The following is a 12,205-nucleotide window of genomic DNA, read 5'->3' as shown; positions in this document are numbered from 1 at the left end:
CCAAATAAACTTTGATCAACAAGAGATATACCTTGATAGCTTATGATCATCTTTGCAAGCTTCAACTCCACTTATTTGTAGGCCTTCAAATATATCAATAAATTCCCACAACTTGAATATGACACTTGTATGTTGATAGCATATGGACTTCAGTCAATTTTGACTTGGCATTGGGATAGAATTACACTAGGCTTCAATACTTGACTCAACATAAGATGAACAATAATAATTCCATTAAATCAAGTCTCCAATGTCATGGTACCTACAAACGATCATCCACTTTTCGATGGTACCCCAAACTAGTTTGGGTCCTCTCATGTTAGATACAACATACTTAGGCATAGCCTTAGTATGAATAGCGGAATTTTTGCAATACTAACCAATAAGGTACAATAACAAACCTTCCTAGGCATAATATTTGCATCAATTGAAATAGGCTTAGGATTCTCACTTAGGGGACATGAATTAGCCAAGAATTGATTTTCTCTTTTTCGAATATTTGGCAAATTTATGATTTTCAAAAACTTGAGAGAGATTTTAGACAGACATAGGGATTTTTATGGACTTGAGAGAACCATGTCATATGTGATTAGGCAAATAATCAATCAAGGGTAGCAATAATCACAATATGACATGACTAGGTCACAAAGACCCAAAAACCACATGATTTTCAAAAACCACACCACCTACACATGTTAGTTAGGGATTTTGAAAAACATCTATCCTATATCACACTAATGCACACACTAGCATATAAAGGGCCTTAGATGCACTTACAATGCATGTATGTAAATACATACCTTTGCCTTGAGCCCACAATATCACCACTGAGATAATACATGGCATGACAACATCATGTTGACCTCACTTGTCAAATAATCATACCATATATGAAATCAATTTTCATCCAGAGGACTACAAATAATACTAGATAAATTTGTTAGTCCACAGTATCACCACTGAGATAATACATGGCATTACAACATCATGTTGACCTTACTTGTCAAATAATCATACCATATATGAAATCAATTTTCATCTAAAGGACTACAAGTAATGCTAGATAAATTTGTTAGTCCACAATGGTGCAAAATAGAAACTGAGCTCCCCCTAAATAAGTACCACAAGTAATTTGAATGACTTTCAACAAGCACTTTATTCTTTTAAGAATTTGGGAGTCAATTTTCTATTTTGACCCACACAAAGTAATTTCCAATATTTAAATTTTGTTGAGACATACTCACAACCCACTTAGGTTTGATAAAACACAAGCTTCTGAGTATGTTAGGGATATATGAAGAAATGTATGGATCGAATACTCAGTTGCACCACAATTAGTGTTCTGTTCTATGCAATACCGGACATGTCCAGTAGTATACCGGACACGTCCGGAATACACAGAACAGAAACACTGACTTTCTATCCCTGGCCATACCGGACACGTCCGATAGTAATACTGGACACGTCCGATAGGGGCAAGACAGAACCAATTAATTTGCTGCTTGTGATTCTTCGTTTTAACTGTAATATTTATTTATTGTATACTTGCATCTCAACAAATAAATTACTCTACTAGAGAGCTAATAAAAGCATCATATGGCAAATATGATAAACATCAAGTAAAACTTATTAACCACTTTCAATATTTCACAAATATGTCTATTTGTGACCTTTTGTACACGAACTGAACAAAGTGGCTATGATATAAAGTTTAGGTACTTGTTACCAATGATGAGGATGAAATAGATGATATATTTATTGAATTATCTTCGGGTCAACCATATAAGGAATTATGATAAGAATTGGTTGATAGATTGAGTGAATATTATCAAATTGCTTGCTCAACCACCCCGAAGCTTTCATCTCACCACCAAGTACCTATATTATCATCCTAAGCACATTTTGGTACCCAACTCTTGTTGGGTCCTTTTGGGTTAGTCAACAAGTGTTTAGGCACCCAAATGGCCTTAGTACTAGTTTGTGGTGAACACATCACCTTGCTAGTGCTAATTCCATTTGTGGTCTTCCTAAGCATATTATCATAAATAAATGTGTTCGGCTTAGGGATGTTACCATTTGGGCAATCATAGCTTAGATGCCCCTTTCTTCCACAAGCATAGCATCTGCGACTTTTGTTTGCCCTATGCTTGTTTTGCTTGTATGGACATCCATCAACCTTGTGGCCCATCTCATTGCACCCATAGCATTTTCTAGTTGCAACTTGGGCTTGCTTTCTTGCTTCTTTGTTCATTGGGTATTTCTTGGTAGGATGCCCCAATTTCTTGCTCATGAGACAAGCACTTTGTCCATGACTCTTCACTTGCTTGGCCTCCTTGGTAGAAGCCTTTTGATTGGCGGCTTCAACCTTGTCGGCCCAACTCTTGTGTGGACACATAGCCCACTCATGTCCATACAATCCACAACCATAGCACATCTTTTTCCATGTTTCTTGCTCTTGGTTGTGTTGGCCTTGCTTGAGATGTGATTCTTTTGTTGGGCTTTGGAGGAAGCAAGGTTTGAACCCTTCTCAAGCTTCTTCACCATGTTATCACGGTTATCTTGAGAAGGTTGTGCTTTCTCCTTACCCTTCAACCGAATCACATCTTTCTTTAATCTTTGCACTTCTTCTTTGAGCTCTATGTTTTCTATAAGATTTAGCTCAATCGAAGATTGGCTTGCTTGAGGAGCACACTCATTAGTACAAGAAATATTTATTTGAGATGGTGTACTAGTGAGCGGATGTGTGAGAGGTTGAGAGAATTTTACCGATGTAATCACAACCTCATGAGCCACCTCAAGCATGATGCTTGATTCTACTACTTCCTCATGAGAGCACTTTAGATGAATATAATTTGCTTGTAGCTCATTATACTTGCTTGATAGTTCATCTAGCCTTGCCTTGAGCTCGAAGTTTTCCTTCTCTAGTTGTGAAACACTAGAAGAGGAATTAGTAACTAAAGCATGCTCAATTGATAATTTTTCATACCTCTCATTTATTGCCTTTAGCTCTTGCAATTTGGAGATGAGAAACTTTTCTTGATTTTGAAGCGATTGCTCTTGCTTCTCAATCTCTTCTTCAAGCTCATCATTCTTTTCAACTATCTTCATGATGATGAACTTGTCTTTATGGTTGAGATGATCAAGGTTGTAGTTGTCTTCAACTTCAACATCACTCTTATCTTGATCATCTACTTGTGCTTTCTCCTTTTCTTGATCTTTCTTGTTATTCTTCTTCTTGCTTTTCTTGGCCATGAGACACAAGTGATGAGTATCATGAGATACTGAGGTTGACTCATCACTTGGTCGCCATCGGGCTTGAGCATCGCTGCAAACAGCTGCTTGCTGGTCTGCTGCCTCGGCCATACCGGACACGTCCGGTAGGCATACCGGACACGTCCGGTATATGCAGGCAGACAGCAGGTCATGCGCTGCTTGCACTTCTTGCTCCGGCTCGGCACTCTTGAGGTTTGTGAGGCTTCTTCGCTGTATGAAGACACAATGGACATACTTTCCATTGACTCGATCTCAAGTGCATCATCACATTTGGATTTCCATAAAATCAAAAAGTTTAGTCCAAATGAGATGAGCACTCTCCGGAGGTGGTTGTCCATTGAATATTGCCTCATCTTGAACCTCTGCACTTAATGTACTCAAAATAATATTAATAGCTTGAGCATTGAGTTGCACGCATATCTCTTCCTCTTTTGATAAATTTTTGTAGTTGCTCCAATCAATTATAGAAAGAGGTATGCTTGCATCCACAATATGCTCAACAAGAGGACTAATATCTCTAAAAGCATTGAGTACATGTATTGACCAAGGTAGAAAGTTTGAACCATCATTTTGGAGAAGCACCGGCTCCAACTCGATAGGCGTCGACATCCTTTTCTCACGGCGGTGAAGCTTTAGGTGAGAACCTCGCTCTGATACCAATTGAAAGGACCTAGGATGCCGCCTAGAGGGGGGGGTGAATAGGCGTTTCTGAAAATTAACACCTTTGAATGCGGAAACAATTAGAAAGGGGAGTTTCCAAAATGGAAACTCCAAATTAAGAGTACTACCACCCCTCACAAGTTAGCCACAAAGTAAACAAGGTATAAAGAATATATCTAGAGGCTACAACCCTGCAACACCAAGTTAGAACAGAGAATAAATATTTTCAGTGCAGGCAGGAAATACCGGACGTGTCCGGTAGTATACCGGACGTGTCCGGTATACACGATTTCTGCAGATCAGCCCCGAACTTGCTCCTTTCGATTTCTATCTTCAAACCAAACTGCAGGCACCTAATGGAGATGACAATATACACAGAGAACCTGCAGAACAGCTAGAGCAACGCAAATATCAAATGAAATGCGAATTAAGACACGATATTTGTTTTACCGAAGTTCGGACTCGTTCGAGTCCTACTCTCCGTTGAGGGGGCTGCGGGCGACCCAGCGAAGGTCAGCCCTAGAGGGTACCACGAAGGTCACTCTAGCCGGAGTCTTTTCCAACTCCTTTTCCTCCTTCCACTAAATGATTCCGAGGCGGCGGAATCGACCGTTACAAACTTTCCGAAGCAACCACAATCTCTCGGTTGCTCTCCGGCGACGCCTAGCCGTCTAGGACCGAAGAGTCCAAGAGTAACAAATGCGAATCACGAGATTGACAATATGCACAAGTGCTCAAGTGGTGGCTTGCTCTCTTTTTCAAATTCTCTCTTAACCCACAAATTGATTTTGCAATTTGGATCACACACTCACTAAGAGAGGGTTTAGAAGAGTTGGCAAGGCTCAAAAACATGTGTCTATCTCAGCAGAATCAGCAGCCTCCAAAGGTGGAGGCTTGGGGGTATTTATAGCCCCCTTGAAAAACTAGCCGTTTTATAGCCGTTGCAATACCGGACACGTCCGGTATGCATACCGGACACGTCCGGTATGACTCACACTGCACCAACGGTAACTAAGTTACAGTGATGTTGTGAGGCGTCGGAACTCCCGAAGAATGCCGGGACTTCCGACCGTCGGAACTCCTGACTCAAGTCGGAACCCCCGACCCTCAGTAATTTTGAAAAACATGTAACTGAGTTAAAGTTAGTGAGGTGTCGGAACTCCCGACACATGTCAGAACTCCCGACCGTCGGAACTCCCGACTCACGTCGGAACTCCCGACCCACACGGCTTTTGAAAACTAGCCGTTGGCTTCTGGTCATCCGTACCGGACACGTCCGGCAGGAATACCGGACACGTTCGGTATGACCAGGACAGTGAAACCTCCAAGACTCTTGAAGTGCGAGACGTCGGAACTCCCGACCCATGCCGGGACTCCCGACCGTCGGAACTCCCGACCTACGTCGGAACTCCCGACGAACCAACCCGAGAACGACAATTTTACAGCTGCTGGACAAATACCGGACACGTCCGGTATGAATACCGGACACGTCCGGTATGAATACCGGACACGTCCGGTATTGCCAGACCAGCAAGAAATCAGTTAGCACTTTTGTCGCTCAAATAATCAAACCTCACATGGGTTGGCTTGAGCACTTATGAAACATTATCTATCAACATGATGCATCCCTCTTAATAGTACGGCATACCTATTAAACTCAAGATCAAAGGAAAAATGAATTTATACCACTTGAGTTGATTTCTTTTGAATTGATGCCGTCCCTTCCAATCTTCATCAAGTAAGGGTGCTAAAATGTTGATGTTGATCTTTTCACTTGAGCATAGCCATCTTGAGCATGTGACTTGATTCCATTCATCAAGTTTGAATAATCCCAAATGTATCAAGTCACTTCCATCAAATACTTCATTATAGATTTGATCCTTCACATCAATATGACCATCTTAGCTTGATTAGTACCTCAACTAAATGCAAGTACTTTCTTCTTCACCCTAGCTAGGTTCTTCGGCCGCCAAGCCGTCGCTTGCCCTTCACCCTTGCTTAGTACCTCGAAGCCTTTCCTTGCTATCTTCACCATCTCAAGCCATCAAGTCACATCTTGTGTTGAATCATCCATTCATATGTATTGTTATCTTTTTTTCATTTTAATTTAGCAAGCTTCAAATATGAGACCATTCCATATGCAATCCCTCATGTCTCATTAACTAATAATCATGAGCTTGCTTTCACATAGTATATGGAAATCCCACAAGAAATAAGCCTTCACATGAATTCCATTTGCATTGTTGTCTTGTGCTTGAACTAGATTGTTTATACAACAACACATCATTTTGGCTTTCATTAAGTACCTGTGAGATAACCTATTACCTGTTCACACTTAGCAAATGGGTTAGTCCTTTAATCACGTTGTCATTCAATCATCCAAAACCCACTAAAGGGCTAGATGCACTTTCACCTACTTATGATGGCCCCAAGTATGTGGCTGATCTTGGTTTACTCTCGAAGAGTAGAGGACCTAGGCGGCGGAAGCGGTTTAGGATGGACATGGACCGAGCCACGAAAGGTAGATCAACCACGAGTAAGGTTGGGAGACATTTTGTAGAGGACACCCAAAAGAGCCGTTGCTCTGGTTGCCATAAGCCGGGCCACAATAAGAGAAAATGTCCTGAACTACTTAGACAACAGGTATCCATCAAGCTAGCTACTAGAATTGCTTTGTGTAATGGTACATTGGTTTACTTTTGTTTTTTTTATTTTTATGTTACTTCGTACCACATACACATGCTTTAACTTATACTAATGGTTTGGCATTGCTTATGTTGCAGGATGGATCGGTTCCCCCTTCTTGATCCAAGGTTCGATGAGCACCACCGGGCTCGGAGGATCGAGAACGGAGAGGTATATTCAACAATTCGTATGAAAACATTGCATTGTTCATGTTTTGCTCTATAGTCCATGCTCTTTATAAAGTGACATGAACTAATACTTTTTCATGCTTGTCTTTTTTTGCAGGTTTTGAATGTGCTGAGGCCAATGACACATGAGGCCTCTACGACCATGGTCTATGACGAGAGGTACACGCCCCTCCTGAAGCTGGCGAACCTTGCTACCGTTGCTCGTGTTTGTCGTCGAGGCACGCCACCTTTCAACCTAGCGGCGCTGACGGCGTTGATAGATCGGTGGCGTCCGGAGACACACAGCTTTCACCTACCATGCGGGGAGATGACGGTCACTCTCGAGGACGTTGCCATGATCCTTAGAGTCAAAATCCGAGGATTCCTAGTGATAGGAGACACGGAGTCTGAAGGATGGCAGCAGCGGGTTGAGCACTTCTTGGGACGGCCCCTAGCGGCAGTTGAGGCTAGCAAGAAACGGCGCAGCAGTGGGGTGTCCCTAAGGTGGCTTCGTCAGCAGTTTCGGGAGTGCCCACCCAACGTAGACGCCGAGACCGTGACATACTACTGTCGGGCCTATGTCCTCCACATGTTAGGTACGGTTCTCTTCCCTGACGGCACTGGAGACACGGCGTCCTGGATGTACATCCCGTGCCTTTTGAACTGGGAGGATGCCGGCAATAGGAGTTGGGGCTCGGCTATACTTGCCTTCCTGTACCGTCAGCTTTACGAGGCTTGCCACCGTCCTAGAGGCGCGCACACTACAATGTCAGGGTGCATCACACTGTTGCAGGTAATAAAGCAAAGTTGTACAAGTTACCACTACAATTCAATGTTTTTTCTTAACAAAAGTGATTAACATTCATGTTTGCACTCTTTTTTTGCAGATTTGGATGTGGGAGAGGCTTCCAGTTGGGAGACCGCATCAGCTTGATCCCCCACAACCTTGGTTTCCTCAAGGAGACGCAGTTGTCGCCCCTACCGTGGCACACCTCTACGAGCGAGCCCACGGAACATACCACGTGTCACGCCACGCGTACATCAGCTTCACCAACAAGCTGGACACCCTTTTGCCACAGCATGTAAGTTTCCCACCCTTTTGCCCTAATCGAGGATATGTGCACAAATTGAGCGTCGACTAGTTGATGACGACGTTGTTTACAGGTTCAATGGAGCCCATATCGGCGGAGGCAAGTAACGGATCTCAACTTGAGCGCCTTGTGCATGGCAGACGAGGACATCTGGACGATGAGGACCCCCCTTATTTGTTTCTATGCAGTGGAGTACCATCTCCCTCACCGTGTAGCACGGTAGTTTGGTAGGCTGCAGCCTTCTCCGCCCGATGATTTCTCCACCGGTTGGCAGCTCCACAAGTACGTAACATACAATATTTTGTTCGTTTCACATGAAAGAATCATTGAGTAGGCCTTCATATTGCCGATTTGGTGTAAAATTTGCAGGTTCAACAGACAAAAAAATAAGAAGATCACCAACTGGTAGCTGGAGCACCAGCGCTACATTGATGAGTGGATGTTGATGGAGCAGAACAACATGGGCATCCACGCCGTCCATCGTGACAAGGCATTCCATGATTACCTTGTTTGGTTTGGTCAACGAACAAGGCTTCAATTGAGGCCCGCTTGGACGGAGCAAGACATTGCTGACATTGCGAGCGAGGATGAGGGCAACAACCCATATGACCAAGCTACCTAAGAAGGGAGGCAAGTTGAGATCGCCCCTGCGTTAGCCAGAGCTGTAAGTGATACAACTATTTCAATCTCTGAGGTCTTTACTATAATAGAGACTTAAATTATTGTTTTTGTTGCATAGAGCATGGAGATAATGAGGACAGTGGCCGACCAAGGAAGGGCATTGATGATTCCTGTGGGCGATCCTGATGAGGCCTCCATGTTACGATAGCACATTCAGGTAGTCTTCTCTCATTCAGTTGATGTTACATCTTTATATAGTTTTGCGACCAACCCCACTTACTAATAGTGCTTTCAAAATGCAGCGTGCCATGCATCGCCTACGAAAGGTAGCTGCACGCCTTGGATGTAGACGTTCCCCAGATGTGGCAGTCCCACAACAGCTTGGTGCTGGACCTTCTACTGCACATGTTGGAGGGACTTCATCTTCACATGGTGCACATGGTGGCAGGACTTCTTCACATGGTGCAGCAACTACTGCAGAGGGTGGTCAAGGACATGGTCATTATGATGATGAAGATGATGAAGGACAGGGAGAGTACTATGATCATGAGTATGATGAGATTGGCATGTCCCAGCTTGGAGATGCACCCCAAGGAACTCAAGGCCCCTTCGGTTCTGGACGTCCACATAGGACGCTCAGACCAGTGGACAGGTACACTCCAGGTACCTATCCGTTTGGGAGAGGAAAGCGTTACGCTCGCCGTCCACGTTAAGGTACAAGGAGCGATAAAAGATCCAAAGACTTCATATGCTTTATTTTGTGCATGAACTATGTATGCATTGAACCTTGTACTATGTTTGGACTATGTTTGTTGATTGATGAAGCATATGTATGGACTATGTTGGATGTTGAATGTGTTGGACTATGTTGGATGCTTAATGTGTTGGACCTTATGTATGTACGGATGTTGAATGAATGTGTCTGTCGGTGTGGTCATGTGTTATGTGAATGTGTGGAACGTCGCCATGTTTCATGTTTCCAGCTATTAAGGGCCTCCGTCGCAACTCACAAGGAAGAAGGGGTGTCATCATCCCCATCCTCCATGTTACGATCAACCTCTGTTGGATCCACGGTGACATGGCAAGCACGCAAAGGGGATGAAGCGGCTTAGGAGAGTCGAGGAGCTAGCGAGCTCAGGTCTGTTGTTGGCACAAGGTCATCGTCGGCTGATTAGAGTAGTGGGAAATAGTGAAGCAAATCAAAGAAGAGATGGTATATTTTGGTGAACCCAGGGGCTCGGCGTTTAGTCATTTGACGCCGACCCCTGGTACATACTGGAAAATAATTCACCGAAGCGCCGAGGTGCCCAACCTTGGCGTTTAGTCATTTCACGCCGACCCCTGGTACATACTGGAAACCCTTGCATCGAAGCGCCGAGGTGCCCAAGCTCGGCGTGGGGTAAATTGACGCCGAGCCATGAACCTCGGCGTGTTACGACTAAACGCCGAGGTTCGGCCCAAACCGGGCCACGGCCATTGCCAAACCCTAGGGTTGGCGTGGGCCGACTCGATGCCGAGCCTCAGCCCAACTCGCAAACGGCCGAGCCAAACCCTAGGGTCGGCGTGGGACGACTCAACGCCAAGCCTCAGCACACCTCACACACGGTCGAGCCAAACCCTAGGGTCGGCGTGGGCCGACTCAACGCCGAGCCTCAGCCCAACAAAACCCAAACCATTTGGTATATGTTGCGATCCTATTTGCATGATTCAAATGAAAAATCTTTCTCAACGATTCCTCTTCGACTAACACGAGTTATACTAATAAGAGTAGACAAGTTATATTTATGTTTGTATGTTTGTTCCTGCAGGAAAAACCGATTGTTGGTTCGATTTCAATCCCCTATTTTTAGAGAGACTCAAATCTTTTTTTCAGTTTGGGAATCAACCATAGTACATGAAACTTAGAGGTAGGTAAACTGCAATTTATGAAATAGCGGAGGCACAACGATTACACTCACATCAAAAGTAACAAATGGCATGTCGCAAACTAAACCTAGCATGCCTTAGGGGATTGAAAGAAACAAGTGATACAGACATTGCAAAGGGTACACACTCACATAAAAACTAACAAGGGCATGTTGCAAACTAAACCTAGCATGCCTTACGAGATTGAAAAGAACAACTCATACAAGCATTCCACATTCGGATTGACTAACAAATGTTGGTCCTAATAATGCTCCCACATATTTAACTGAGTTGCGCCTTCCCCATAGTATCCTCTAGTTGACGGAGGCGGTGGTGGTGGCGGTGGCGGTGGAGAAGGAGGTCCGTCCTTCTTATGGTACGGGCACTCACAGTACGGATTATTGCATAGTGCCTCCTCTGCATCATTGCTGTTGTCGTCGTTCGACTTGTCCCTGTTACCACTTCCAGGGCCATACTCTAGGTCAAAGATGCGTCCCTGTAGATATGTGATGTACTGTTGATGGGGATAGATAGGAGGAGGGTCGACCCATCTAGTGAAGCCACAGTTATCTGGACAGCTTGAATCCTAAAAACCCATCTACCAATAAGTACTACTAGAAACCAAATGCAAATCTAAAAAAGGAGAGAGTTCAAAGGCAATACAAATCCTCACAGGCATCTGAAGAAACGACGGCCTCCACCGTCACAGTCGTTGTACATCTGCACAACGCAATCCAAACCGTGGTGGCATTTTGGCCAATCTTCAATGCGCTTCTCGTATGATCTAAGAGGTCTCTCATGGGTGAAGTCACTCTTTCTCTCCAAAGGAAATTCCTCTATTGGTTCTTCAAAAGAATCAGGACCCAGAGAACCCTCCCACACAATCGGAGGTCCCTTCCTCACCCCCTTTCCTCTCCCTCTACCGAAACCCTTTCCACTCGAGGAACCTCCACTCGACATTTGCTAAAACTAAACCAGAAAACAAGTTGTGTGGATGTGGAGCAAGACATGGAGCACTATATATAGAGATGAAGGCAGGTTCACCATGAATGCTACTTGACAAAAAACATGTGTGCGTACTCATTTATTGAATCTGCAAAGGCTAGATGCTTCATCTGAAAAGCCTACAACCATGACTGGTCATTTCATCTGAAAAGGCTACACCTATGTTTTGTCACTTCATCTAAATGTAGTACATCACTCTGATATTAATTCATTGCGTATACGGATACAACAGTAAACGAATCTAGGCTTTTCAGTGAGTTTTCAAATAGACTTGTAGCCCTTTCAGTGACTGCAACAGTACCTGTAGCCCTTTTAGTGACTGCAACAACACAAGTAGTCTTTTCAGTGATACAAACAGTACCACTACAGTCTTAGGATAGTTAACGAAGTACAGGGCATAAGACCATCTGAAATAAAATCATAGTGCATTACAACATAATAAAAAAAGTCCAGGGAATAAGTTCATCTGAAATAAAAGCAGAGTGCATTACAACATAGTAAAAAAAGTCCAGGGCTACACGACATCGCTCGTGAATGAACCAAATACCTACTGAGTGCAACGAGGCCACTTTTCCTTCCTCTCGGCATCGGGATTCTCCTCCATCGCTGCCTTCGCTCGGCGCACACGCTCAAGCTTCTTCTCCCTCTCCGCCCTGTACGCAGCAACATGCCTCCTTTCCTCCTCTTCCTTATGCTCCTTTTCTATAGCCTCCAGTCTACGTCTCTGCTCAAACCTCTCCTTAACCTCCGCATCCCACTCCTTCAGGCCTTCTAGACGCTGCTTGTCCGACTCCTTGA

The 12,205-nt window shown here is 44.1% G+C and overlaps 1 long non-coding RNA gene across 1 annotated transcript; it reads left to right on the top strand.

Annotated features, from left to right (window-relative positions):
- The first annotated feature begins 6,453 nt into the window (after nt 1-6,453).
- Nucleotides 6,454-7,159, top strand: LOC136511666 (uncharacterized). The gene is made up of 3 exons (XR_010772794.1): nt 6,454-6,576; nt 6,717-6,789; nt 6,904-7,159. It is a non-coding gene; the product is annotated as an uncharacterized lncRNA (long non-coding RNA).
- The last annotated feature ends 5,046 nt before the right edge of the window (nt 7,160-12,205 follow it).

The sequence above is a fragment of the Miscanthus floridulus genome, chromosome 16, assembly GCF_019320115.1.
Source record: "Miscanthus floridulus cultivar M001 chromosome 16, ASM1932011v1, whole genome shotgun sequence".
Lineage (NCBI taxonomy): Eukaryota > Viridiplantae > Streptophyta > Magnoliopsida > Poales > Poaceae > Miscanthus > Miscanthus floridulus.
This window is presented reverse-complemented; position numbering and strand designations above follow the sequence as displayed.